The sequence below is a fragment of the Eriocheir sinensis genome, chromosome 21 (assembly GCF_024679095.1).
Source record: "Eriocheir sinensis breed Jianghai 21 chromosome 21, ASM2467909v1, whole genome shotgun sequence".
In the NCBI taxonomy this organism is placed as follows: Eukaryota; Metazoa; Arthropoda; class Malacostraca; order Decapoda; family Varunidae; genus Eriocheir; species Eriocheir sinensis.
In genome coordinates this window covers 11,391,027-11,417,886 of record NC_066529.1, presented here as the reverse complement: position 1 = coordinate 11,417,886, position 26,860 = coordinate 11,391,027, and the positions used below count along the sequence as shown (strand labels likewise).

Below are 26,860 nucleotides of genomic sequence, written 5' to 3'. Positions count from 1 at the left end.
TCTTACCCTCCCCCACCACCAACCCACTACAACACCCCCTCCTTTTCCACCACCTCACTACCATCACCCCCTCTCTCTTCCCCCTCACACCCACCCCTCCCGCCGCCACCCCGTCAGGAGGCACTAGTCAGCAGGTCCCTGGGGGCGGCGGGCTGACGGCGTGAAATAATCTTTTACGCTTCTGATGTTAGGGAAGGTTATGGCTCCGACTACCCCCCCCTCCACCCTCTTCCCCCATGCTCACCCCTTCCCCCGTCTCCCCTGGTCATCCCCCCTGCTCCTATGCCTTCCCTGCCATGCTATCCTCCTCACCTCAACAAGCACCCCAGTCCCTTCTCCCTTGATTCCCTTTACCTCCCTTTTCCATTCACCCCTTCCCCTTCCTCTTCCTTTCCAATATCTAACCCCCCTTTCAACCTCTCTGTTCTTCCTTCATCTCCCTCCTTTATCCTTCCTTTTCCCTTCCCCTTTCTCTCTCCCCTACCAGCATCTCTATTTTTCCTTCGTCCTCTTCTCCTCTTCTTTCTCCCTACCTGTCTTCTTTGTCCCTCCTCCTCCTCTCCTCTCCCTCTCTTCCAGCATTTCGTCCCTTTTGGCCCTTCTTCCCTCCCTCCCTCTCCCAGTCCTTCACCCTTTCCTTTACCCCCATCTCGTCCTCCCTGACACCTGATACATGGCTCATCTCTTTCCCCTTCCTTTTCCACCCTCCTGTCCATCTTTATCTCCTCCTCCTCATTTTTCTGTTTAGTATCGACATCATCAGTATTAGCACCATCTTTACCATTATCTTCAATATCCCTTTTTCTCGTTCCTACCAATCGTCTTTCACCTTCTAGTTTTGCTCTTTGTTTCTTAAGTTGTTCTCCCCTCCTTGTTCTCCATTTCCTTCCTCCTTCTCCTCCTTGTCCACTTCCATCACTACGATAACTTCATTTTATTTTTATTTTTATTTTTTTTTTTACAGCAGAGGCGATAGCGCAAGGGCGTAAAAAAAATAATGAAGAAAAAGCCCGCTACTTACTGCTTATTGCCACAACAACCACTATCTCTACGACCCAAACATACTACTATTACTTATTGTCTATGTATGCGTCTCTTTGTCAGGTCTATCCATTCCTCACGCACCTGTTCGCCTATTTTCAGTTGTGTTCGTCTCTGCGTCCCTGGGTCATCGTCGTCTTGCCTCCTCACCTTCGGTCTTCGCCATCAGGTAAGGGTCACGATACAGTAGACTAGTGTGACTCTATTGACCTCTCTGGCTGTTTAAGAGGAATGTTAGCTAATAGAAAATCAGTTTACCCGGATGAAATGTTTCAGCATATGCTCAAAATATATAAAGTCTACGTAGATTACCACCAACATTTCATTACCGTTATTGATTAATTATATATATTTTAAGCTCTTATTCTTTTAGGAAATATAATATTGAATCGGTAAACAAATGAGAAGTCAAAATTTTCAGCTATATCAGTAATTAGGGGATAATGAAAACACGTAATTCATACCACGATATTTTTTTTCTTATACTAAATACTCGATCTTTTTTTTTTCTTGTACGTTGCTTATCGCTTCCTTCTGTACTAATATAATTTTACGTCTGCATTGACAACACTAACTGTTAAAACGCAAGACTACTTAGAACTCCACGAAAGCTTGTGTTGGTTTGATAAGGGAATGATTTATGAGGAAATTTTTTTTTCTCTCTCTCTCTCTCTCTCTCTCTCTCTCTCTCTCTCTCTCTCTCTCTCTCTCTCTCTCTCTCTCTCTCTCTCTCTCTCTCTCTCTCTCTCTCTCTCTCTCTCTCTCTCTCTCTCTCTCTCTCTCTCTCTCTCTCTCTCTCTCTCTCTCTCTCTCTCTCTCTCTCTCTCTCTCTATCTATCTATCTATCTATCTATCTATCTATCTATCTAACTCCCCCCCCCCACCCCCCCACCCCGGTATTTTGCTGTCTCCTGCACTATTATGTTCGGAAGAGAGAAGTTACTCATTATTAATTGACAACATTCCCGAGGGAGGAGAGGGAGAGAGAGAGAAAAAGAAAGAAAGAAAGATAGAAAAAATAAAGAAATAAGAAATAAAAATAACAAGAGAAAGAAAAAAAGATAAAAGGAAATAAATAAATAGAAAAAGAAAGGAAAGATAAAAAGGATATAAGAAATGAAAGAATAAATGAATGAATGAGAGAAAGAAAAAAAGAAAGAGAGACAGAGAAATGGGAAAAAACAATAAGTGCAAAAAGAAAATGAACCTTTATATGACAAAAGAGATGATAAAGCAAAGGATGACGGAAAAGAGAGACAGGCGTAGACAAAAGAGAACAAGAAAATTATAAAGGAAAGGAGAAAGAGTAGGAAGAGGAGGAGGAGGAGGAGGAGGAGGAGAACAAGAAGAACAAGAAGATCAAAATTAAGATAGTGATGATGGATAAGTTAATGTAAATAAGGAATAGGATAAGGAATAGAAGTTAAAGAGAAACGGAGAGATATTAATGAGAGAGAGAGAGAGAGAGAGAGAGAGAACGGGAGAGGTCAGCAAGTTCGCAAATGGTCAGTCGGGTCTAAGAGAGAGAGAGAGAAAGAGAGAAAGAAATAATCAGTATAAATAAAAGCCATTAGACGCTGAATTATCCCATTATCCCCGCCACTCAGAACACCCCCCGGCCCCCCTTCCCCCCTTGCCCCCCACCACCCTCACTCCCTACCTCTCCCACCATCACCTTCATCCACTCTCTCTCTCACGGACTCCCTCAGAATTCTCTCTCTCTCTCTCTCTCTCTCTCTCTCTCTCTCTCTCTCTCTCTCTCTCTCTCTCTCTCTCTCTCTCTCTCTCTCTCTCTCTCTCTCTCTCTCTCTCTCTCTCTCTCTCTCACGAATTCTTGTTTTTGTTTTTGTTTAATTTTCGGTGGTTCTGTTGATGGTGAAGATGCAAGATGAAATGAAGTGTGTTTGTGTGTGTGTGTGTGTGTGTGTGTGTGTGTGTACGGAGGGACATAGATGGATGCTGTAGATAAGAAAGATGAGAAATTAGACCGTGGAGAACTGAGGATTTGGAAAAGAAAAGAGAGATAGAGACAGACAGACAGACAGACAGAGATACGGACAAACACTAACAGAAAGACAAACAGATCCACACAGATAGACTGACAGACAGACAAACCAACATAATCAGACAGACAGATAGACAAGCAGAGAGGAGGCCAGTAATTTTGAAAGATAAGGTAGAATGTTAAACTTACAGATATAGTTTAGACGCAATACGAGAAATGTAAAAAGACTATAAAAACAAGTAATGGGAGAGATTATGGAGTGTCTGTGGGAGAGGAAGGAAGGAAGGAAGAAAAGAAGGAAGAAATTAGGGGAGTGGACTATTAGAAAGGTGTGTATGTGAGAGTAATAGTAATAGTAATAGTAAGAGTCGTTGTAAGAGAAATAGGTAGCTGTGGTTATAATTATGTTATAGTAAAAATTCTTAAAGTACTATTATCTAATTTTCATGATATTTGTTTCTCTTTAAAAGCAAATGGTTGATCATCATAAATCAGAGAGAGAGAGAGAGAGGACGGTCATCTGCTCTCTCTTGGGATAGAAGCTGACAGGAGAGTATTAATTATAACACCTCCTCCTCCTCCTCCTCCTCCTCCTCCTCCACACCTGCGACCCACCGGACACTCCATCAATTATTTTAGGTCATGTCCGGTCCTCTCCCTTCCTCTCCTTCCTCTCCTTCCTCTCCCTCTCCCTCTCTCCCTCTCTTCCTCTCTCCCTCCCTCTCCCCCTTGCTAATGAAAAGGTAGCCAAGAAGGAGGGTAATCAGGGAGAGAGAGAGAGAGAGAGAGAGAGAGAGAGAGAGAGAGAGAGAGAGAGAGAGAGATTATTAATTATGAACTAAAAAGTAAAAAAGATTATTGTATATGTTAATAATTTGAGCGTCTAGAAAAAAGGGAGAAGGAAAAGGAGGAGAAGGAGGAGGAGGAGAAGAGGAAGGGGATTGAATGGACAGTAGTAATGGTGGTGGTGATGGGGAAGGGGAAGGAAGGGGAAGAGGGGAAGGGAGAGGAGGGAAGGGGAGAGTTTTACGTAGGGGGCAAAGTGTAAATGATGTTCAAACCATTTACATTCACGGTTAAGGGGACGATTAACCGGTGTGTGTGTGTGTGTGTGTGTGTGTGTGTGTGTGTGTGTGTGTGTGTGTGTGTGTGTGTGTGTGTGTGTGTGTGTGTGTGTGTGTGTGTGTCTGTTTTTGTAGTTCGAAAGAGGGGTTGACATGTTAAGTTGCGTCAAGGAGAAGAGGAAAAAGGGAGGAAGTTGACGGTAAGGAAAAGGGAAAGCAGAGAAAATTATGTGAAGAAAAGAATAGGAAGAGAAAATAGGGTGAGGAGAAGTGGGTTAGAGAGTAATGAGGGGAAGAGGCGTTAAGGAAATGAGAAAGAGAAAGAAATGGGAGAAAGGTGAATATAAATAGCTGACAAAAACGATTGAGAAAAAGAAGAGAAAAGGAAAATAGGAGATAGGAGGAGAAAAACGACCGAAAGACAAAGCATAAAAATGATAACGAGAATGAAAGTCAAAGGCAATAAAAAAAAATAAGGAAAGAAAGAAAGAAAGAAGGAACGAAAAAGAAAGAAAGTAAAGAGTAAGAAAAGGAGAAGCAGATCGAAAATAAGGAAAGGAATTGATAGGAGAGAGAGAGAGAGAGAGAGAGAGAGACCTAGCCCCCAGAGTGTCTTCCGTCCACCCCCGACAGGCGACCCTCAGCTTCTGCGTCGCTTGTACACGAAGTTGTCATTAGCGACCATTATGTGTGTGTGTGTGTGTGTGTGTGTGTGTGTGTGTGTGTGTGTGTTAAGAACCTACATATATATACATTTAAATCGATATGTCTCTTTTATATCAATCTATTCACTGTTGCGTTAAATAGTTTTCATCTCCTAGTGTTTTCATTCCTTTGTGTCTCAATAATTACACTTCAAAAGTTTATGTGTATCATTCCTGTTTTTGTTGTTGTTGTTACTGTTGTTGTTCTTTATTCATACTCATCAGGGCTTTAATTTTCTGTATATCTTTTCATTTTCACTGTCATTTTCTTTTTATTTACTTGTATTTATCAGAACCTTCATTTTCTGTATACCATTTATTTTTTTTGTATATATTATTTTTTTATCTACTTGTACTGATATCAAAACTTTCAATCCCTGTATATCATTTCATTTTCTGTATATCATTTGTTTTTATTTACTCTTTCGTGTCAGAACCTTCATTTTCGTGTATTTCTTCAGGCTCATTCATTTATGCAGGCCGGATTGAGGACTCGTGTGGAACCATTCTCTTTTTATCCCATTATCTGTAGAGACATTTCGGCGACGCGTCTCCCGCCTGCATTCATTCCTCATTTAATTGTCTAATCTTGCCTTGTTTTTGGCTGCTATTATATGCATGACTCTCGCCCTGACGCGCTCCTCCATTATTCCGCTACTTTTCATTATGCATGCTCCTACACACACACACACACACACACACACACACAAGCACGCAGGCAGGCAAATAGACAGACAGACATACAGACAGATAGACGGACTGACAGATAATATGATATAATTTATTTAACTGATGATAAGAGAAAAATAAGAGAGAAAGAAAAAAAGAAAAACATTGAAAAAGGAAAGTGAAATAGACAGACTGATTGATTAAATGACTGAAAAAAAAGACTTAAAAAACAACACAAAAGACAGAGGAATACACAGACATATAAAGCGTGTGAAAGAGACAATACAAAAGAAGAAGGAAGAAGAAAATAAAAAGAAAGGAAAATGTGGGAGAGAACGGGAGTGGAGAGAGAGAGAGAGAAAAAAAATATAATAAGTACACGAGATAGACAGAATAACACGAAAAAAAACATAGATACACAAAAATACAAAACGTGAAGAAAGAGAGAAACAAAAGAAGACGAATAATGAGGAAAAAGAAGATGGAAGAGGGGGAGGGAGAATGGGAGATGAGGAAGGGAGAAAAAATAAATAAACAAAACAACAAGAGATAAACAAAAATATACACAGAAATATAAACAACAAAAAAGAAGGAGGAGGAAGAAGAAGGTAGGGGAGGGAGAGATAAGGGGAGTTGAGGAAGGGAGAAAAAAAATATGCGAAACAATAAGAAATAAACTAAAATATACACAAATATAAACACTGTTAGAGAGACAAAGAAAAGAAGAAGAAGAAGAAGAAGAAGAAGAAGAAGAAGAAGAAGAAGAAGAAGAGAAAAAAATAAAAAAAATAAAAATAAAAAGAAGAAGAAAAAAGAAGAAGAAGAAGAAGAAAGAAGAAGGTGGAGGAAGGAGGGGGTTCGAGGAGTGTAGAAAGGGGAGAAGGGGGGGAGGGGGACGAGCCATGCAAGAGTGATGAATGATGCTCCCGTCTTGAGGTGGTTTTGGTTGTGTCTTTTCCATCTTGCACGAGTGACCTTCATCACCCATGCACTAACCTTCTCTCGCTCCCTCATTACCTCCCTCGACTTTGAATCCATTGCATTATCATACCTGTCCATTATTACTTTTTTTTTATCTTAGCCTGTCTGTCAATCCTCCACTTCCTTGCCTTACTTATTCTTCTTTCTCCATTTCTCTTGATTTTTATTCTCTCCCTTTTTCTCTGTTCCATTCCTTTATCATACCTGTCCCTTATTTTTTTTTCATCTCAACCTGTCTGTCAGTCCTAACCTTCCTTCCTTTACCTCTTCTTCTTCCTCCCTTTCTCTTGATTTTTTTTCTCTCTCCCTTTTTGTCTGTTCCATTCCTTTGTCATACCTGTCCCTTATTTTGTTTTTCATCTCAACCTGTCTGTCAGTCCTAACCTTCCTTCCTTTACTTCTTCTTCTTCCTCCTTTTCTCTTGATTTTTTTTCTCTCCCTTTTTGTCTGTTCCATTCCTTTATCATACCTGTTCTTTATTATTTTATCTTAGCCTGTCAGTCAGTCCTCCGCTTCCTTCCCCTAATTTTTCTTCATCTTCCTCTTTCTTGTTTTCTTTTTTCTTTCACTTTTTATCTCTGTGTGTCTTTGTTTATGTGTTGTTCTGACTGTCTTTCGGTTTTTTTTGTTTTTTTGTTATTGTTGTATCTGCTTCCTCCTTTCTATCCTTTCCTTTTGTTTCTCATTCGCTATTTCTCTGTATCTCTGTTTCTTTTGTTATCCCGTCTGTCTAACTTTCTTTTCCTAGTATATCCTATAATCTCTATCGCTCCGGCTGCTTTACTTTCCAGCTTGCTAAGGTTTGGGTTGATACCTGGATTTTTTTTTTTTTTTTTTTTTGCTGGTAATTACATTTTCTTTGGGGTATTTTTCTTTTTTTTATAGGGGATTCTGTTTTGTCTACCTTTTTTATTTATTTACTCATGTACAGGCGGCTTGATTGACTCTCTCTTTCTATCATTAATTTTATTTGTCTTTATCTTTCTATCCACAATGATATATCCTCTTCAATATTTTTCACTAATCTTCATCTTCAATCTTCTCCACAATCATAAATCTTCCTATCGGTTTTCTTCTAATGAATGCACTGTAGAGAATATACATTTAAGAGAGAGAGAGAGAGAGAGAGAGAGTCAAAAAAAGAAGATTCACACAACAGACGGTTTACCTGGGATCGGGTTAACACACCTCAATTTAATTTTCACCTCCAGTCAACAGATGCCGCGGGGATAAATCAAATCGAATTAGCTAGAGCGAGGGCTGTCCTACCTGGCTGCGAGAGAGAGAGACACACATAGTTTTCACCACCCATGTCACACACACAAACAATGTCCCTTTCTCACCCCTCACCCGCTACACACACACACACACACACACACACACACACACACACACACACACACACACACACACACACACACATACACACACACACACACACACACCTGTACCCAAGCTCTTCCTTTCTCTTTTTTTTCTTTTAACTCCTTTTTTTCCTTCTCAACCTTACAATATAATACAAGAAAATGAAACAAACACCAATATCTTAACGGTCTTCCTCTTAGCGCCTCACGAAGGTAATAAATAAATAGATAGGTAGACAGATAGATAGATAAAGTATAGATGAAACACCTGTACACCTACCTGTCAATATGTTACACCTGGTATCTTATTTAAGCTTATTAGGAATTCCCTCTCCCCCCCTCTCTCTCTCTCTCTTGCTCTCGCTCTTCCTCTCCCTCTCCCTCTCTCTCCCTTGCTCTCTTCTTCCCTCCAACTCTGTATCTCTCTTTACAACTCACTATCTTAACCTTCCATCTACCTCCTCCTCCTCCTCCTCCTCCTCCTCCTCCCTCCCTCCCTCTTTTACCCCCCCCCCCCCTGACGTCATTAAAAGGCTCCAGAACTCAATTAAAGACAGGCGTGGAACTTTGCCTATTCGTAACAGGAGTCATAATGCAAAGCTCAAGATTCTCAATTTGCATGCTGAATAATTGTCTAATTCGCTTCGGCGGGGAGGAGAAGGAGGAGGAGGAAGGGGGGGAGAGGTGATGGTGGTGGAGGAGGAGGAGAAGGAGGAGGAAAAAGAAGAGGGAGGTAAAGAAAGAGGTGAGGAGTTAGTGTTTTGGTGTTTATCTTTCGTTTCTCTCTCTCTCTCTCTCTCTCTCTCTCTCTCTCTCTCTCTCTCTCTCTCTCTCTCTCTCTCTCTCTCTCTCTCTCTCTCTCTCTCTCTCTCTCTCTCTCTCTCTCTCTCTCCAATTATCCTTCCCAGTAATAATAACAATGACACAATCGAGCATTAACTGTGGGCCTTTTTCCTCCTCCTCCTCCTCCTCCTCTTTCTCCCTCACCCAAACCTAATGACCGATAATAACCAACAATTACTGACGACTTCTCAATTAATATCGTCCCCCCCTTGGCCCTCGTAATGCTCAAGTAATAACAATAACAGCAGCGTCCCATCATAACAGCCCCAGGGTATTAGTGTCTCCCAAGGTGTTTTTCCCCCTGGCGAATCTACCTGGCAAAAACTAGCTTGAGATAGTGCGAGCTTAAGGTGAGAATTGGAAGTGAGATGAGGTGTGGTGGCGTGAATGTCTCCTCTCCTCCTCTCTCTTCTGGCCTTTCTATTCTATTTTCTTTTATGGGAGCAGTCTTTTTTTTTTTTTTTACTCCTTCGCCATCACTTTCGCCCACCTCCGTTTTTATATGGAAGTGATCCCAAAAGGTGTCTGTCAGACCTTTTCTGAGACATTTTGGTTACTAACGGACAAACAGGCACACAGACATACAGGCGGACAGTTTGGTGGTTAGCGTGCGAGCACAGGGTTCATGAGGACCCGGGGTTCAAGTCCCGCCCGCCGCACAAACCGGAATTTTTCAGCCACCTTAGATTACCCACATGCTGTCCTGAGACCACCCGGACTCTAGATTCTCTCTCTAAAAATGAGGAGCAAAGGTGAACTGGGGGGGGGGGAGCATGAGCCAAGCAAGATGGTGCCACTCTAAATACTTGCCTGCGCCATAACGGGCTGGTACCGACCATCAGGCCCCGCCAAGAAAGTCTACTGGCGTCATGGCCTGAACGTAATAATAAAAAAGACGCCCTCCTTGCTATGCAGAGGAGGACAATAATAATAATAATAATAATAATAATAATAATAATAATAATAATAATAATAATAATAATAGCAACTAATGTAATGAGAAAAATCCTTCGTTATACGTTCATAGCATTCACACGTAGCGGCGAGAAGATGACGGTCATAATAACGCAAAAATGAGGCTTACGCGCAGCCTTCATAAGACCGAAAATTAATTGCATCTTTCATTACAGTCTGCCAAAGCCCTTAAAACATGACGCTTCTGGCAACCATCCTTAGGGGCGAAAATAGGTTCTCACATGACGGCGATGACCATAAAGTTGACGATAACGGGAAAATGAGTCTTACGCTGAGCTCTCATAAGGGTGGAAATGCTTGGTCACGTGACACTTGCACTAAAAACACGAAAATGACCCTTGCGTGTACCGGTCATAAGGGTGAAGATGGAAGCGAGTTGTCATCGTAATAAGTGTGTTGGCAAGGAATTCTGGGTCTTATGGTGGGAGTTCTTAAGGGCGAGAATGGCGTGAAGGAGGAGGAAGAGAAGGAGGAGGAGGAGGAGGAGGAGGAGGAGGAGGAAGAGGAAGGGACTTGTTCTTAATAATAATCTAAAGAGGACAACAATTTGGAGGTGATGGCAAAGAGCACAACGCCTCCTCCTCCTCCTCCTCCTCCTTCCCCTCCTCCTCCTCCTCCTCCTCCTCCTCGTAAAAGATTCATTAGTGTTCCTCCGCTGATTTGGTCGCCTTGTCCTCCTCTCCTCCTCCTCCTTGTTCTCCTCCTCTTCCCCTTCTTGTCCTCCCATTTTCCTTATCCTTCATTCTCTCTGTCTCCCTCCTCCTCTTCCTCCGTTTATTCTCGTATTATTCTCGTGTTCTTTTGATCGTCTTGTTTTATTTGTTTTCCTTGTTCTTTTCCTGTTTTTCTTCTTCTCCATTTCTTCTTGTTCTCCCTTTCTTCTTGTTCTCTCCTTTTTCCTTCGTTTCTTCTATTTTTCTTTTTGTATTCTTTAGATCACCTTGTCTTCCTCTCCTTCTTGTTCCCTCTTCTTTCTCTCCTTTTTCCTTCGTTTCTCCCATTTTTCTTTTTGTATTCTTTAGATCACCTTGTCTTCCTCTCCTTCTTGTTCTCTTCTTCCTCTTCTTTTTATCCGGTTTTCCTTGTTCTTCCATTTCTCTCCTATTCCTCCTCCTCCTCTCTCTTTTCTTGCCCTTTTTGTACCCTTTTCATTAACCTTCTCCTCCTCTCCTCTTCACTGTTCTCCTTATTCCATTTTCTTTCTCCAATTTCTCTTTGTCTCCCATTTCTCTCCTATTCCTCCACCTCCTCTGCTTCTTCTCTTCTCTTTTTGTTCCCTTTTCGTTGATCTTGTCTTCCTCTGCTTCTCTTTTTTTCCTCCTTGTTCCCCTTCTCGTTTTCTAATTTCCCTTGTTATCCCATTTTTCTCCTCTTCCTCCTCTGTTTCTTTTCTTATCCTTGTTGTACGTTTTTCATTACCCTAGTTCCCGTTCTAGTCTTCCTGTTGATTAATTGTTCTCCTTTTCTACTCCTTGTCCTCCTCTTTGCTCTCCCGTCCTCTTTTATTCCTTCTTTCTTCATTCACACTACACCAACACGTAAACGGCCCGGACAGAGTGTTCTGACAGAGAGAGAGAGAGAAGAGAAGAGAAGGGAAGAGAGAGAGAGAGAGAGAATGAATACGGTGTTACGCTCCCTGAAGCCACGCCTGTCTGCTGTGCTGGTGCCGGTCGGTAACGGAAGCGTGTTCACACTATCCAACACAGACAGGCTAAGGATATTCTCGCCGACAATCCTGACCGGCAACTCTCCGTGACGGTCCGCGCCGGAGACGTGCCGGTCCTCAGCGGTGTGAACACAACATCGTGTTTCCATTGAAGAATATTTTGACAGTCCAAAACGGTCACTTTACGTATAGAGTGAATCAGGCCTTTAGCGTCCTTGATCTTCTCTCCCATTCCTCTTTTGTTCTTTTTCTGTTCTTCTTGCCCTCTTCCTTCTCATCTTTGTCCTTTTTTCGACTATCTTGACACGTTTCTCCTTTTTTCTTAATCATTTGCCTTAATTTGTCCACTCTTTTTTTGAGGGGGTGGGGGGGGGTCCGCCTCTTTCCTCCTCCTTGATTCTTCTTTTTTCTGTCATCCATTTTCTTTTTGCGTCATTTTTTTGTGCTGTGTGTGTGTTATCGTCTTTACTATCCTTCGTGAGTGTGTCATCCCCTTCATCTTTTTTGTTATCCTCCTCCTCTTTATTCCATCCTCTTCCTCGTCTCTGTGCCGTTCTTTGTCATTTCTCTTCATATGTTGATTTTGTCTTCCTCTGCTTCTCTTTTTTACCTCCTTGTTCCCCTTCTCGTTTTCTAATTTCCCTTGTTATCCCATTTTTCTCCTCTTCCTCCTCTGTTTCTTTTCTTATCCTTTTCATCCTCTTCCTCGCTTGCCTTTCTCATCTTTATCATGTCATCCTCTTCTTCCTAGCTCTCATTCCTCCTCCTCTTTCTCTTCCCTCTGTGTCACCCTCCTCCTCCTCCTCCTCTTCATCCTCTTCGGACTCAAATCGCTGCCTTGGTTGAAATGCTTTATTATTCATGGTTCTGCAATCTTTTGAGCTCTCTCTCTCTCTCTCTCTCTCTCTCTCTCTCTCTCTCTCTCTCTCTCTCTCTCTCTCTCTCTCTCTCTCTCTCTCTCTCTCTCTCTCTCTCTCTCTCTCTCTCTCTCTCTCTCTCTCTCTCTCTCTCTCTCTCTCTCTCTCTCTCTCTCTCTCTCTCTCTCTCTCTCTTCCAGTATCTTGTCAATTTTTTGTCTTTTCTATCATCTCTTTTTTTTATCTCTCCCTCCTCTTCTTACACCTCCTCTTTCTCCTCTTCCCTCACTACATTATCGTTCCCTTCTTTCTCCTCCTCCTCCTCTTCTTTCTTCCCCTACTCTTACTTCTGTTCATCCTCCTCTACCTTTTCCTCTTCCTCTTCTTGGTACTACTACTACTACTACTACTACTACTACTGCTACTACTACTAATCCTTCTTTCTTTCCATATCACTAGCGAACGTTTCCAGTCACTATCGGAGTACCGCAAGGGTTAGTGCAGGAACCAAGTCTCTTTATTATATACACTAATGGCTTATAAGAAGGACTAAACGTTTTAACATGATCCGCGGGTCACTGATGGACAACCACAGCATGCAGCCTCGTCAGGACCATGGGCTTTCTGTTTCCTGCTCTTCCATGTTTCCGCTTTTCATCATCCTTCTTCGGCAGGTGTTAATACGAAAGTAATCTACTCTTTGATGTGTCGGGAGTTACGTGAACAGCCCTGTACATAATTATATCCACGTGCGATGCGTCCTTCAATCTGTTCCGCGGGTCACTCAAGGACCTCCAAGATTAGGCTACTTGAGCAGGCAGCCTTGATATAACCCAAACGCCTTCCTGTTGCCTGCTCTTGCTTCCATGTTTCCTCCTTCTCCTCTTCCTCTTCCTCTTCCTCCTACTCCTCCTCTTTCTCCTCCTCCTCCTCCTCCTCTTCCTCCTCATCGCCATTATTACATTCTTTCAATAACAATTTACTCTCCTCATTAAACCAAATCTGATAACACGGCGTACCCTCTCTCTCTCTCTCTCTCTCTCTCTCTCTCTCTCTCTCTCTCTCTCTCTCTCTCTCTCTCTCTCTCTGGCTCGCTCGCTCTCTTTCTCTCTCTCTGATTCGCTTGTGGTCCAAAAATCTCTGGCGGCCCGAAACGCGAAACTTTGCTCAGTACTTTTCATCGGGGCGACATTAGGCTGCCATTTTGAGGAGATTCAAATGAGGGCGAGTTTTGGAATATTCAAGGAATGCAAATTTTCTTTTCTCTCTCCCTCTCTCTCCCACTCTCTCTCTCTCTCTCTCTCTCTCTCTCTCTCTCTCTCTCTCTCTCTCTCTCTCTCTCTCTCTCTCTCTCTCTCTCTCTCTCTCTCTCTCTCTCTCTCTCTCTCTCTCTCTCTCTCTCTCTCTCTCTCTCTCTCTCTCTCTCTCTCTCTCTCTCGCTCCCTCCGTGTGTCTTCTTTTTTATTCTTTCTTTCTTTCACGCTTTCTCCTTCTTTCCCTCTGTTTCTCTGTCTCTATATTTCTCCCTTCTTCTCCGTTTCCTTTTTCTGTCTTTCATTATCTCTCTCTCTCTCTCTCTCTCTCTCTCTCTCTCTCTCTCTCTCTCTCTCTCTCCGTGGGTCTTTTTTTATTCTTTCTTTCGCGCTTTCTCGTTCTCTTCCTCTCGCTCGCTCTCTCTTCTTTTCTGTTAGCCGTCTCTTTCTTTCTCTTTCTTTCTCTTTCTCCTTGTTTGCTTTTGTTTTCTGTGTTCTCCCTGGTCTGCTTTATTTGGGTTTCTCTTTCTTATCTTCCGATCTATGTATGTATCTGTTAATTCATCCATCTATTTTGTATTACATCTACAATATTCATTTTTAATTTCTCATCTTGTATTTCAACTTACGCCGTCCTTGCTTTCCTTCGTCGACTTATTATGATCTATTTGAGTAGGCTATTATTTTTTTCGTCCCTTCATGACTTACCTATTATTTTCTCCTATTTATCATTTATCTATTATATTTTCTTCTATCTTGTGTTATTTTCATCTCTATTCGTTCGTTACTCCATAGCCTACTTATTGCTATTTTCTGTTGTTTCCTTTTATTGAATTATTACTAGTTTTTGGGGGGGGTATTTTGGTATTAGTGTTAGTATTAGTATTAGTATCAGTATTTTGGTGCTAGTATTAGTATTTGTTTGGTATTAGTATAAGTATTTGTATTTTGAGGTATTATTATGCGTGTCTCAATAGCCTATTCATATATTTTTTTTTAACTCTGTATATCTTACTTGCCTCATTAATACTCGTTCTTTTGGAGTGATTCGTTCAGGAAATTCTAATATTGATAACACGTAGAATAATAGAAAGGTTAATGATGTCTTTTTTTATACCAGCTTATCATTTTGGGGAAGAAAAGGTAAAGTTATGGAATGAAGTTGGATGTCATATGTTGTTGTTTTTGTTGTTGTTGTTGTTATTTGTAGTGTAATGTTGACGGGTGAAGAGACGGAGGAGAGCACAGTGGCAAGGCGTAGTGTATTCTCTTCTCCTGTATGTGTGTTTGTATGTTTGTGTATGTGTATGTATGTAAGTATGTGTGTATGTATGTATGTATGTATGTATGTATAATTGTCCATGTTCATTATCTGTGTTTTATTTTAGTTTCTCTCTCTCTCTCTCTCTCTCTCTCTCTCTCTCTCTCTCTCTCTCTCTCTCTCTCTCTCTCTCTCTCTCTCTCTCTCTCTCTCTCTCTCTCTCTCTCTCTCTCTCTCTCTCTCTCTCTCTCCCAAGCTCATTATCCCGACGAAAAGTTTTTAATATTAACGCCTTTAATTGCGAGTCTTAAGAGCGTTGCTTTAGGCTAATTTCGCCCCTTTTTACGGGTGTCTTAGCGCCTATATTGACACTCCGCGATGATTAGCGACACTGCCCCTCCTCGTCCCATTACCATTTCTAATCTCTCTCTCTCTCTCTCTCTCTCTCTCTCTCTCTCTCTCTCTCTCTCTCTCTCTCTCTCTCTCTCTCTCTCACACTCTTTCTCTCTGTCTCTCTCTCTCTCTCTCTCTCTCGATCTCTCTCTCTCTCTCTCTCTCTCTCTCTCTCTCTCTCTCTCTCTCTCTCTCTCTCTCTCTCTCTCTCTCTCTCTCTCTCTCTCTCTCTCTCTCTCTCTCTCTCTCTCTCTCTCTCTCTCTCTCTCTCTCTCTCTCTCTCTCTCTCTCTCTCTCTCTCTCTCTCTCTCTCTCTCTCTCTCTCTCTCTCTCTCTCAAGGGTTGCAAGACATTGATTGATTGATTGATTGATTGATAGTAATGAGAAAGATAAGAAAGATATACATAAGAAATCTTGCACGTGTTTTTTTTTCTTCGTTTATTTCTTATTTTATCTTTTCTTTGTTTTTGTTTTCGTTCTGTTTCCATATTTCTTCTCTTGTTCTTTATTCCTCTTTTACGTTTTAATTCTTACTTTTCATCATCAGTATTATCATCATCATTATATTCATCATCATCATCATCATCATCATTAACCTTGTCATCATTAGTTATTCATCACATTCCTTCGCTCCTCCTTACGACTTCAGTCACCATTACCATCATCATCACCATCACTAATCTTCATCGTCATCATCATCATCATCAGTTATTCATCCTCCTCCTTAGCTCTTTCTTATATACAAACTTCAATAATGACCGGCTATGATTACTGCTACTTATCTCAAAGCTTCTTCTCTTCACGTTTCAAGTCTTAGAACGTAACGAAATACTTTCATTAGAGGATTAAATTGTTTTCAGGTCAAACGCGTAATATTGAACCTTATTTTATTTTGTTTTGTTTTGTTTTGTTTTTTGACAGCGCAAGGGAAAAAAAAAGATACATAAAACAACCCGCTGTGTGACTACTCCTCGTCTTATAGCAAACAAACAAACAAATAAACAAACAAACAGTAGTCTTCACCAACATTAAACTATATAGAAGCCCACCACTTAACCATATGAAGGAAAAGATAGAAAAAAATTGAATAAGTAATTAAATAAGCAAATAAATAAAAAGAAAAAACAAAAACAATATAATTCACAAACAATAATCGCCTTCCTTCGTTGAAAAAAAAAAAAACCACTAAACTTAACCATACGAAAGGAAGAAGGAAGAAAGAAGAAAAAGAAAACAATACCATAATTCACAAACAATAATAGCAGCCTTTCTTCTTCTGGAAATAAAAAAAAATAAAAAAAATAAAAGAAAATTCCCCGTACAGTCAAATGGCTCGCCGTCCCCGGAAAATAAAAGAGCTTCCCCCTAACGACGAAAAAAGGTGGAAATAGAAAACGGGCTTCCCCTACAAACGCCCCTTTGCCCCAGCCACGAGGAGGAAGCAAAACTCGACGATTGTGGAGGGAAGGAAGGAGGAAGGAAGGGAAGGAGGGAGGGAAGCAGCGAGAGAGAGAGAGAGAGCAAGGAATTGAATTTAAGAATGGCGTGAAAGTTTGGGTAGGAGGTAGAAGTGGAGGGAAAGAAAAGGTTTTAAATATTATACAGAAAATAAGGAATAAGAGAGAGAGAGAGAGAGAGAGAGAGAGTAAAATCAGAAGCATAATATTAAAATTTTGTAACACTTAAGCGAAAAAAATATATAAAAATCATTAAAAACAAAACAAAACAAAAAAATGAAGAAAATACTGAAATAAAGCTTAGTAAGAGAGAGAGAGAGAGAGAGAGACGAGACGAGACGAGATAAGAGACAAAAGACAAGGAACACGTTGCGACAGTCCCGTTGAGTGACAAATTCCATGATCCTGAGGTCGCGTCTTGATCCTGGGATAGCGGCGAAACTACCCTCCCTCCCTCTCTCCCTCTCTCCCTCCCTTCCTTCCTTACCTCCCTCCGTTGCCTTCGTGCGTTGTAATTTGCATAGCGAGACAGACAAATCAGGGCCTGGCGGGTATCACGAGGCTCGGTGTTAAGTCATGTCGCCGGGATATAAATCGTCGTTTTCGGTTTTCTTTTAGTCTGCCCCGAAGATCACAGGGGGTGAGGATGAGCGGGAGGAGAGGAGGAAGAGGGGAAAGGAAAAGAAGGGGGGAGGAATAGGGGGAGGGTACAGAGGGTAGGAGGAGGAAAAGAGGGAGAAGGGAGGAGGGGCGAGAGGAGAGGAGGAAGAGGGGAAAGGAGAAGAAGGGGGGAGGAATAGGGGGAGGGTACAGAGGATAGGAGGAGGAAAAGAGGGAGAAGGGAGGAGAAGAGACGAGGAAAAGGGGAAAGGAGAATGGGGAGGAAGAGAAGGGAGGAGAAGGAGAAGGTAGAGAGTAGAAGAAGGAGAAGAGAAAGGAGGAGAATGAGAAATAAAGAGATTAGGAGAAGGAGAAGGAGAGGGAATAGAGAAATTAAAATGAGGAGAAAAGGGAATAGAGAGAATAGAAGGAGAAGAATAGGGAAGGGAGAAGGAGGAGGAGGGTAGAGTAGAAGGAGGAGGTGGATAGAGAAGGAAGAGGGGAAGAAAGAGAGTGAGAAAGAGAAGCAACATATACTATTACCATTTGCAAATTTTACCAATTACTTTGTCTCTATCTGCCCTGTCTATCTGTCTGTCTGTCTGTCTGTCTCCATGTCTTCCCGCTTGTTCGTCTGTCTGTCTGTCTGTCTGTTTGTTTGTCTCAGCGTCTCTCTCTCTCTCTCTCTCTCTCTCTCTCTCTCTCTCTCTCTCTCTCTCTCTCTCTCTCTCTCTCTCTCTCTCTCTCTCTCTCTCTCTCTCTCTCTCTCTCTCTCTCTCTCTCTCTCTCTCTCTCTCTCTCTCTCTCTCTCTCTCTCTCTCTCTCTCTCTTTCTCTCCCCTTCGTCTCTCCTTCCTCTCCCTATTCCTCTTTCCTCCCCCTCATTCCAAACCCATCCTTCCTTCCATTCCTGCCCCCTCTCTTCTCATTCTCTCCCCTTCCTCCCTCTTCCCCCTCCTCGTTTTCCTCCCCTCCCTCCATCCCTCTTTACCTCCCTTTCCTCCCTTCCTCTCAACTCGATCCTATTTTTCACTGTTATTCCCAACATTTGCCTCGTGGCCCCCCATCAACTCCGCGGTGGTGGTGGTGGTGGTGGTGGTAGTGGTGGTGGTGGTGATGAAGATTTTGGTGGTGTGGTGGTTGAGATGTGTTGTGTTGCCTATGGTGATGTATGGCTGGAGGTGTTTGAAGAGAAAAATATGGTGGTGTTGAAGACTAGTGGTGATGCATCGCTGGAGGTGTTGCAAGGGTAAGGGTGGTGGTGGTGGTGGTGGTGAAGGCTAGTGGTGATGCATGGATGGAGGTGGTGCAAGGTTATGGGTGGTGGTGATGAATGGAGGTGGTGTTGAAAGGGATGGTGGTGATGAATGGAGGTGGTGTTGAAAGGGATGGTGGTGATGAATGGAGGTGGTGTTGAAAGGGATGGTGGTGATGAATGGAGGTGGTGTTGAAAGGGATGGTGGTGATGAATGGGAGTGGTGTTGCAAAGAGTAAGGATGGTGGTGAGTATTAAATATTTTTGTTGATTATCGTAACACAAACAAACACAAACTGAGACGACTTAAAGAATATAAATAAACCTTAACCCTCAGAGGTGTATGGGCGGTGTATATATAGAAGGGGGAGTAAAGAGGTGGTTAAGGGGGAGGGGGGTAATGTTTCCCCCCCCCCCACCACTGACCCCACAGAGCCGAGGAAACGGAAATGAACGCCGGAGCAACGCGCAATGAACCACGCGACACTGCCCTCCACCCCGTCTGTCTGTCTTAGTGTGACCCGCGAACCTTGACTCACTGTGTTGATGGCAGACTTTGGGTTGTTATTACTACTACTGCTACTACTACTGTTACTACTACTGTTACTACTACTGCTACTACTACTGTTACTACTACTGCTACTACTAATAATGATAATAATAATAATCTTCCTTTATTTTAGTCTTGTTAGTTAAAAAGATCAAACTGTCATTATCACTCCCTTCATCCCTCCCTTCGTTAACTCCTCCTCCACCCTCCTTCTTTACTTCCTCCCTTTCTTCTTTCCTTCCTTCATTTCAGTTCTGTTACTTAAAAAGGTGTTTATCTCTCCTTTCCTCCCTCCCTTTTTTCCTTCTTGACATTCCTCCCATCCTCTTCCCTCCCAGTTCCCTTCTTCTGCATCTTCTTCATCTTTTTCACCTTCTTCTTTGACTATAGTAAGATCACCTCACCATTATCTTTCCCTCCATTATCTTTCCCTCCGTTAATTCCTGCCCCCCACCTTTCTTCTTTCCTCCCTCCCTTTCTTCCTTCCCGACATCCCTCCCATCCTCTTTCCCTCCCAGTTCCCTTCTTCTTCTGCATCTTCATCTTCTTCACCGTCTTCTTTGACCATAGTAAGATCACCTCACCATTATCTTCCCCTCCTTCCCTCCCTTTCTTCCCTCCTTCCCCCCTCATCCACCCTCCTTCGTTCCTTCATCTCCGTGGTCCAGTTAGCTCGTCCTTGAGGTCACTCGCACCCTCGTCCCTCAACCCAACCGCTGATCTGCCCCTTATCCCTCAAGCGACACTATCTCGCCCTTAAAAATGACTTCCTCTAATCCCGCCTTTTAACTTGAGTGTAACTGGAGCTGACCTAACCTGACCCCGTCCATTCCCCACTCCCTTAATCTTTTATCTTTAATCTCTCTTTCTCTCTCTTGCTCTCTCTCGCTCGCTCTCTCTCTCTCGCTCGTTTTCTCTTACTCTCGCTTTCCTTCTCTCTGTCTATCTCTCAACCCCCTCCCTCCTTCCTTACCTCACCCCCCCCCTCACCCCTCCCTCACCCCCCTCCCTCGAATTAATGTAAGCACCCGCCTCAGTGAAAAGGGAAAAAGGGAAGACCAAAAAAAAGGTATGTTTATGAATACGCATGTTCGCACCTCTGCCTTGCCTGCCGCGTCTCCGTCTTAGTCTTCCTCTCTACCTTCCTTCCCTGCCTTAAGCCGCGCGTCCATAGCCTTCAATATCCCTTCAAACCGAGGCGTGTGGGATGGCACTGTCTTGCTCCGAGGCTAAGGAGAGGGAAGAGCGGGGAAAGGAAGAGACAAGGAAGGGAGAGAGAGGGAAGGAAGGAAGGGAGACCTCAAGACGGAGAGACAGAAGGAGGGAGGAGGTAGGGAAAGACTAAGAGGGCAGGAGGGACGAAGGAATAAGAGGAGGGGTGGGGGGTGGTAGGGGGGAGGGAAGGATAGCGTGGAGGGGTTGCCTATGTCTTGTAATTGCAAATGACACTTAATGAGAAGGTAAATGGGGCCCTCCCGATCACCTTCTCTCGTTAGGGGTCATGCCAGCCGTCTCAGGTCATCAGCAGGTCATGTCAGGTCATCACGGGGCGAAGGAGGCGCGAGCAGGAAACGGGTGCTATTATAGGGAAAAGCTGAGGAGGGCGGGCGTGTGTTCTGAGCAGGTGAGATTTGCATACCTGTACAGGACGCGACGCAATACTCGTTCCCTGATTGTCATTCAAATCTTATTCAATGTCTTGTGTTTGAGGTCCTGATGGCCGGAGTTTAGACTGATAATTTAAGTCTGGGGGGGGCGAGGGGGGGCGGGGGGTCCTGAAGGCGACTCGCTATTGACCCGTCTGAGTATATTTAGCCGGGAATTTGCATATAGACGGCTTTATCAGAGACGTCTTAATTGATGGCGTTATAGCCCGTCTTATGATATATATGACTTGGCGCTGCTGCTGGGGGGTGGGGGAGGGGTGTTGGGGGCTGTGTGGTGAGGGGGTGGGTGGGTGCCTGTATGTGGGGGTGTGGGTGTGGGTGTTGGGGGCTGTGTGGGTGTTGGTGAGGGTGTGGGTGGGTGCCTGTTTGTGGGGGTGTGGGGGTGGGTGTTGGGGGCTGTGTGGGTGTTGGTGAGGGTGTGGGTGGGTGCCTGTTTGTGGGGGTGTGGGTGTGGGTGTTGGGGGCTGTGTGGGTGTTGGTGAAGGTGTGGGTGGGTGCCTGTTTGTGGGGGTGTGGGTGTTGGGGGCTGTGTGGGTGTTGGTGAGGGTGTGGGTGGGTGCCTGTTTGTGGGGGTGGGGGAGAGGTGTTGGGGGCTGTGTGGGTGCTGGTGAGGGTGTGGGTGGGTGCCTGTTTGTGGGGGTGTGGGTGTGGGTGTGGGTCTGTGTTCGTCTGACTTTCTCTATCTATATATATATATATATCTGTCTATTTGTCTATCCATCTGTGTGTCTGTCCATCAGTCCGCTCTCTGTTCTCCTGTCTATAAATGACCAAATAAAAACAATCACCACAAACAAACAGAGGACAAACGAAATGGAAAAAAAAAACATACCAGGTACACAAACACAAAAAAAAAGAAAAAAACTGCAAGACAAAGAAGAAAAAAATGCCTGAAAAAAAATAGCAAGAAAAAGAAACATAAAACAAACCAGATACACAAACGAGGAAGAAGATAAAACATAGAAGATAAAACATAGAAGAAAATAAAACACATAAGAAGATAAAACACAGGAAGCAAAAGATAAAACATACCGGACAGACAAAAAGCAAAAAAAATAAATAACCAGGAGAAAAAGATGGATGAAACAAAAGCGATACGAAGAAACGGCTCGCAACATCTGGCGGCTGTCTGTGTGGTCGGCCGGACGCAACTTGGGAGGAGCTGCGGAATGAAACTGAATCACTCGCCTGAAACTGAAACTGAAACGAGAGCGGCCGCAAAGTCTCGGACACAATAACATGCTTTGTGGAATTCTGCGCCCGACAGCGAACCAACCGACCGACCAGCTCCTCCTCTCTCCTCTCCTCTCCTCCTCCAACGTCCCTCCCCTGCATCTCTCTGTCTTATCTTAGTGTCTCATCCTTGCCCATCTTCTTTTATTATTATTTTTCTTCTGTCTCATCCTTGTATATTCTGTCCTATCTTATCAAACCGACCGACCAGCTCCTCCTCTCCTCTCCTCTCCTCCTCCAACGTCCCTCCCCTGCATCTCTCTGTCTCATCTTAGTGTCTCATCCTTGCCCATCTTCTTTTATTATCATTTTTCTTCTTCATATTCGTAATCTCTCTCATCCTAGTATATTCTGTCCTATCCTATTGCCTCATTCTTGTCCTTCTTTTCTTCTGTTCTTATTATTTTCTTCTTCATTTTTGTGTTCATAATCGTCTTCTGCTTCTTGTTCTCCTTTTTCTTCCTTCCTCTTTGTTTCGTCCTCGTGTTATCAGAATTATTATTATTATTATTATTATTAGTAGTAGTATTTATTTGACTTTCATATCTTCAGACCAACTCCTGCATTAGTCTGTCTACGGTAATATTGATAAACGGATGGTCGGCAAAAATAACAACAATAACAGCAAGGCTCTTTTTTTATTGTGTTATCACCGCTTTGCTGAATTGATAGCAAGACGGCCCCGCGTTCAGGAGGACGCGAGTTCAATCCCCGACCGGTGCCACCAAGCTGGGATTTTTCAGCCGCCGCCGAGTGGCTTAAAACTACCCACATGCTGTCCAGAAGACCACCTATCAACCCGGACTCTAGATTCTAGGATTAAAGATGAGCTCCGGGAGGGCAGCATGAGCCAATGCAAGATGGCGCCACTATAAACACTCGCCTGCGCCAGAACGGGCTGGGCCGACCATCAGGACCCACCGGGAAGAAGTCTTGGACCGACCATCAGGATCCACCGGGAAGAAGCCTACCGGCGCAATAGGCCACAACGTAAAAAAAAAAAAAATTAAAAAAAAAATAAAAAAAAAGATGAGATTGAATAAGATAGAAAGATACTGCGTTAGCATGTAAGAGTGTAAATATGTGTAAAGAAGATGTTAATCGGATAGGTGATGAGTCATTAGTAAAAGGTAAATGCAAAAATGAAGGTAATTTATGTGGTATTTCGTCTTTCTTTTTTTTTTCTCTCTCATTTTTGTGGATTTCGAATGATTGTGGATTCTTTCTCTTCTCTCTCTCTCTCTCTCTCTCTCTCTCTCTCTCTCTCTCTCTCTCTCTCTCTCTCTCTCTCTCTCTCTCTCTCTCTCTCTCTCTCTCTCTCTCTCTCTCTCTCTCTCTCTCTCTCTCTCTCTCTCTCTCTCTCTCTCTCTCTCTCTCTCTCTCTCTCTCTCTCTCTCTCTCTCTCTCTCTCTCTCTCTCTCTCTCTCTCTCTCTCTCTCTCTCTCTCTCTCTCTCTCTCTCTCTCTCTCTCTCTCTCTCAAGCACATTACCATAAATTTAAATCCTTCCCATAATTGCCATCATCATTCATGGATAATAATTCGCTCTTTCATCTATTTCCTTCTTTCTTTCTTCTATTCCCTTCTTTCCTTCCTTTTCCTCCTCTTCCTCTCCTTTTCACTTCCGTCATCTTTCCTCTCTCCATCCTTCCCTCTATTTTCTTTAACTTCTCTTTCATCTTTCATCTTCTTTTCCATCCATTTCTTCACCTCCCTTCTTCCTTCCTTCTTCTTTCCTCACTTTCTCTACTCTTCATTTCTCTCATCTTTCCTTTCTCTATCCCTTCATCTTTTCCATCTTCCATCTTCTTCCACGTCTTCCATATTCTCTTCCATCTACTTCTTCAGCTCCCTTTTTCCTTCCTTCTTCTTTCCTCACTTTCTCTACTCTTCATTTCTCTCATCTTTCCTTTCTCTATCCCTTCATCTTTTCTTCCATCTTCTTTACCTCCCTTCTTTACTATCTGTTTCTTTATTCCTCTCTTCTTCCTTCCATTTATCTCCTTCTTCATCTTTATCTGTTTATCCACTCCTTTCTTTTCTTCTTTTTCTCTATCTCACACCTCTCATTTTTCCTTCCCATCTACCTCTCCTTCTTTATCTATTTCTCTCCCACTTCCTCCATCCCTTCTTATATCTATTTTTCCTTCCACCTTCATTCTTTTCCTCCAATTCTCCTTCACTTCTTTCCTTCCCTCCCTTTATCCTTTACTTTGCTCTCTCTCTCTCTCTCTCTCTCTCTCTCTCTCTCTCTCTCTCTCTCTCTCTCTCTCTCTCTCTCTCTCTCTCTCTCTCTCTCTCTCTCTCTCTCTCTCTCTCTCTCTCTCTCTCTCTCTCTCTCTCTCTCTCTCTCTCTCTCTCTCTCTCTCTCTCTCTCTCTCTCTCTCTCTCTCTCTCTCTCTCTCTCTCTCTCTCTCTCTCTCTCTCTTATATTTCCCCTTCCTTCCTTTCCTTCTTCTCTCCTTCATTTCGTTCTCTCCATCTTTAGGTTCCTTTCCTCCCTCCCTCCCTTCCTCCCTTCCTCCCTCCCTTCCTCTTCTTCTACCTGTTCTCCCTTTCCTCACTTTCTCTCTCCCCTCGTTCCCTCCCTCCCTCCCCTTAACTTCCTTCTCTTCCCTTTCTCTCACCTCCCTCACTCCCTCTCTCCCTTCCTTCCTCCCCCCTTTATTTCCTTTTCTCCGTTTCTCTCATCTCGTTCTCTCCCTCACCTTCTACTCCCTCCCTTTTGTCCCATTCTCTCACCTTTCTCCCTTCCTCCCCTAGCCCTTTTCCTCCCTCCCACCCCTTAATTCCTTTCCTCCCTTTCTCCCTCCCCTCCCTATGTCCCTCCTTCTTTCCCTCCCACTTCCTTACATACTTTCCATTCTCCATCGCCTCGTTTCCTCTCTCCTTCTCTCCTTCCCTCCCTCCCTCTCCTTTATTCCTTTCTCTCCCTTTCTCTCATCTCGTACCCTCCCTCACCTCCTATGCTCCCTTTCGTTCCATTCTCTCACCTCGTTCCTTCCTTCCCTCCCTCCCAACACCTACTCTCTTTTCTCCTTTTTTCTCCCACCTTCCTCCTTCGCCCCTTCCTTCACTCCCCTTTCCTTCCTTTCTATCCCTTCTCTTATCACCTCGCATACCCTATATCCTCCCACCCCCTATTTCCTTTCCTCCCTTTCTCTCTCACCTCCCTCCCTCCCTCCACACATTTCTCCCTTTTTCATCTCGTACCCTCCCTGTTATCATCCCCTTCCTCCCTCCCTCCCATCCTCTACTTCCTTTCATCCTTTTCTCCCTCCTCTCCCTCCCTCCCTCCCTTTCTCATCTCGTACCCTCCCTCTTATCATCCCCTTCCTCCCTTCCTCCCCCCCCTATTTCCTTTCCTCCCTTTCTCTCTCCTCTTCCTCCCTCCCTCCCACCCTCCACACATTTCTCCTCGAAGAATTTCCCAAAACGTCAAATCCTAAATTAAATCGCGTAGATAATTCCCCCCGGCGCCTCCTGATTGACTGGCAGGAAAGGTTTTTTTTTTTTCTAATCGGTCAAAAATTAAAAAGTTTGTAAAGTTGGGAGTCGATCTTCTTCTCCCCTCCTCTCCTTCTTCCTCTCTTTCTTCATCTTCCTCTCTTCTTTATTCCCTTATTTCGGTTTTCTCATTCCATTCCTTCCTCTACTTTATCATCCTTGTCATTTTTCTTTCTACCTTATTTATTTATTTCGATTTTCTCCTTCCTCTTCTTCCTCATCTTTTTTTCCATCTTTTTATTCCTTATTTTTATTTTCTCCTACCTCTTCTTTCTCACTTCCTCCTCTTTCTTTCCACTTTTTTTCCTTATTTCGATTTTCTCCTTTCCTCCCTCTCCTTCCTCCTCTTCCTTTTTCCTTATTTCTTCCCCTCCTTCCCTTCCTTTAACCGCTTCTATTTCCCTTCCTTTCTCCCTTCCTTCCTCCTCCCTTTTCTCCTTCCCTCAAATCTGAACTCTCATTTTCTATTTTTTCTCCCACTTTTTTTTCTTCCTCCTCCTCCTTCTCCTCCTCCTCCTTCTCCTCCTCCTCCTCCTCTTCGCCTCATTTCTAAATGGTATATTTGTGAAAGTTGTAGATTTACTGAGAGATTGGCCACTCTCTCTCTCTCTCTCTCTCTCTCTCTCTCTCTCTCTCTCTCTCTCTCTCTCTCTCTCTCTCTCTCTCTCTCTCTCTCTCTCTCTCTCTCTCTCTCTCTCTCTCTCTCTCTCTCTCTCTCTCTCTCTCTCTTTTCCTACTCGAGTCTGTTAAAGATGTGAGGCCAAGAGACTGATGAATGGAGAGAGAGAGAGAGAGAGAGAGAGAATTATTTTACGATCTAAGAATGTGAGATGAAGCAAACAGAGAAACGGAATGAACGAGAAAATACGAGACAATTATAATGAAACACACACACACACACACACACACACACACACACACACACACACACACACACACACACACACTTTATCTATCTATCTATTTAGGAAGGACGGAATTAAGGGAAGATAAGAGGAGGAAAGAAAGATAGGAGGATAGAAAGAAAGGAAGAGGTGAAAGATACAGCCTTGAAAGAACTCAGGAAGAAAGAAGGAAAGGATTTAACGAAGGAAGAAAGAAATGAAGAGAAGGAAAGAGGAGGAAATGAAGAAGAGAAGGAAAGGAAGGAAGGAAAGACATGAAAGAAAGCAAGATCATAAAAAGGAAGAAAGAAGAGAAGTCAAAGAAATGAAGAAGAGGAAAGGAAGGAAGGAAAGACATAAAAGAAAGCAAGATCATAAAAAGGAAGAAAGAAGAGAAGTGATAGAAATGAAGAAGAGAAGGAAAGGAGGGAAGGAAAGACATAAAAGAAAGCTAGATCATAAGAAGGAAGAAAGAAAAGTAGTGAAAGAAATGAAGAAGAGAAGGAAAGGAAGGAAGGAAAGACATAAAAGAAAGCAAGATCATAAAAAGGAAGAAAGAAGAGAAGTGAAAGAAATGAAGAAGAAAAGGAAAGGAGGGAAGGAAAGACATGAAAGAAAGCTACATCATAAAA

At 43.1% G+C, this 26,860-nt stretch overlaps 1 long non-coding RNA gene across 1 annotated transcript in view; it reads left to right on the top strand.

Moving 5' to 3' along the window:
• LOC127001828 (uncharacterized) overlaps nt 1-26,860 on the top strand; it is a 119,674-nt gene that overhangs the window by 63,273 nt on the left and 29,541 nt on the right. Inside the window, exon 2 of the long non-coding RNA XR_007755474.1 lies at nt 1,144-1,210. This is a non-coding gene — a long non-coding RNA (uncharacterized LOC127001828). The remainder of the gene's footprint in view (nt 1-1,143; nt 1,211-26,860) is intronic.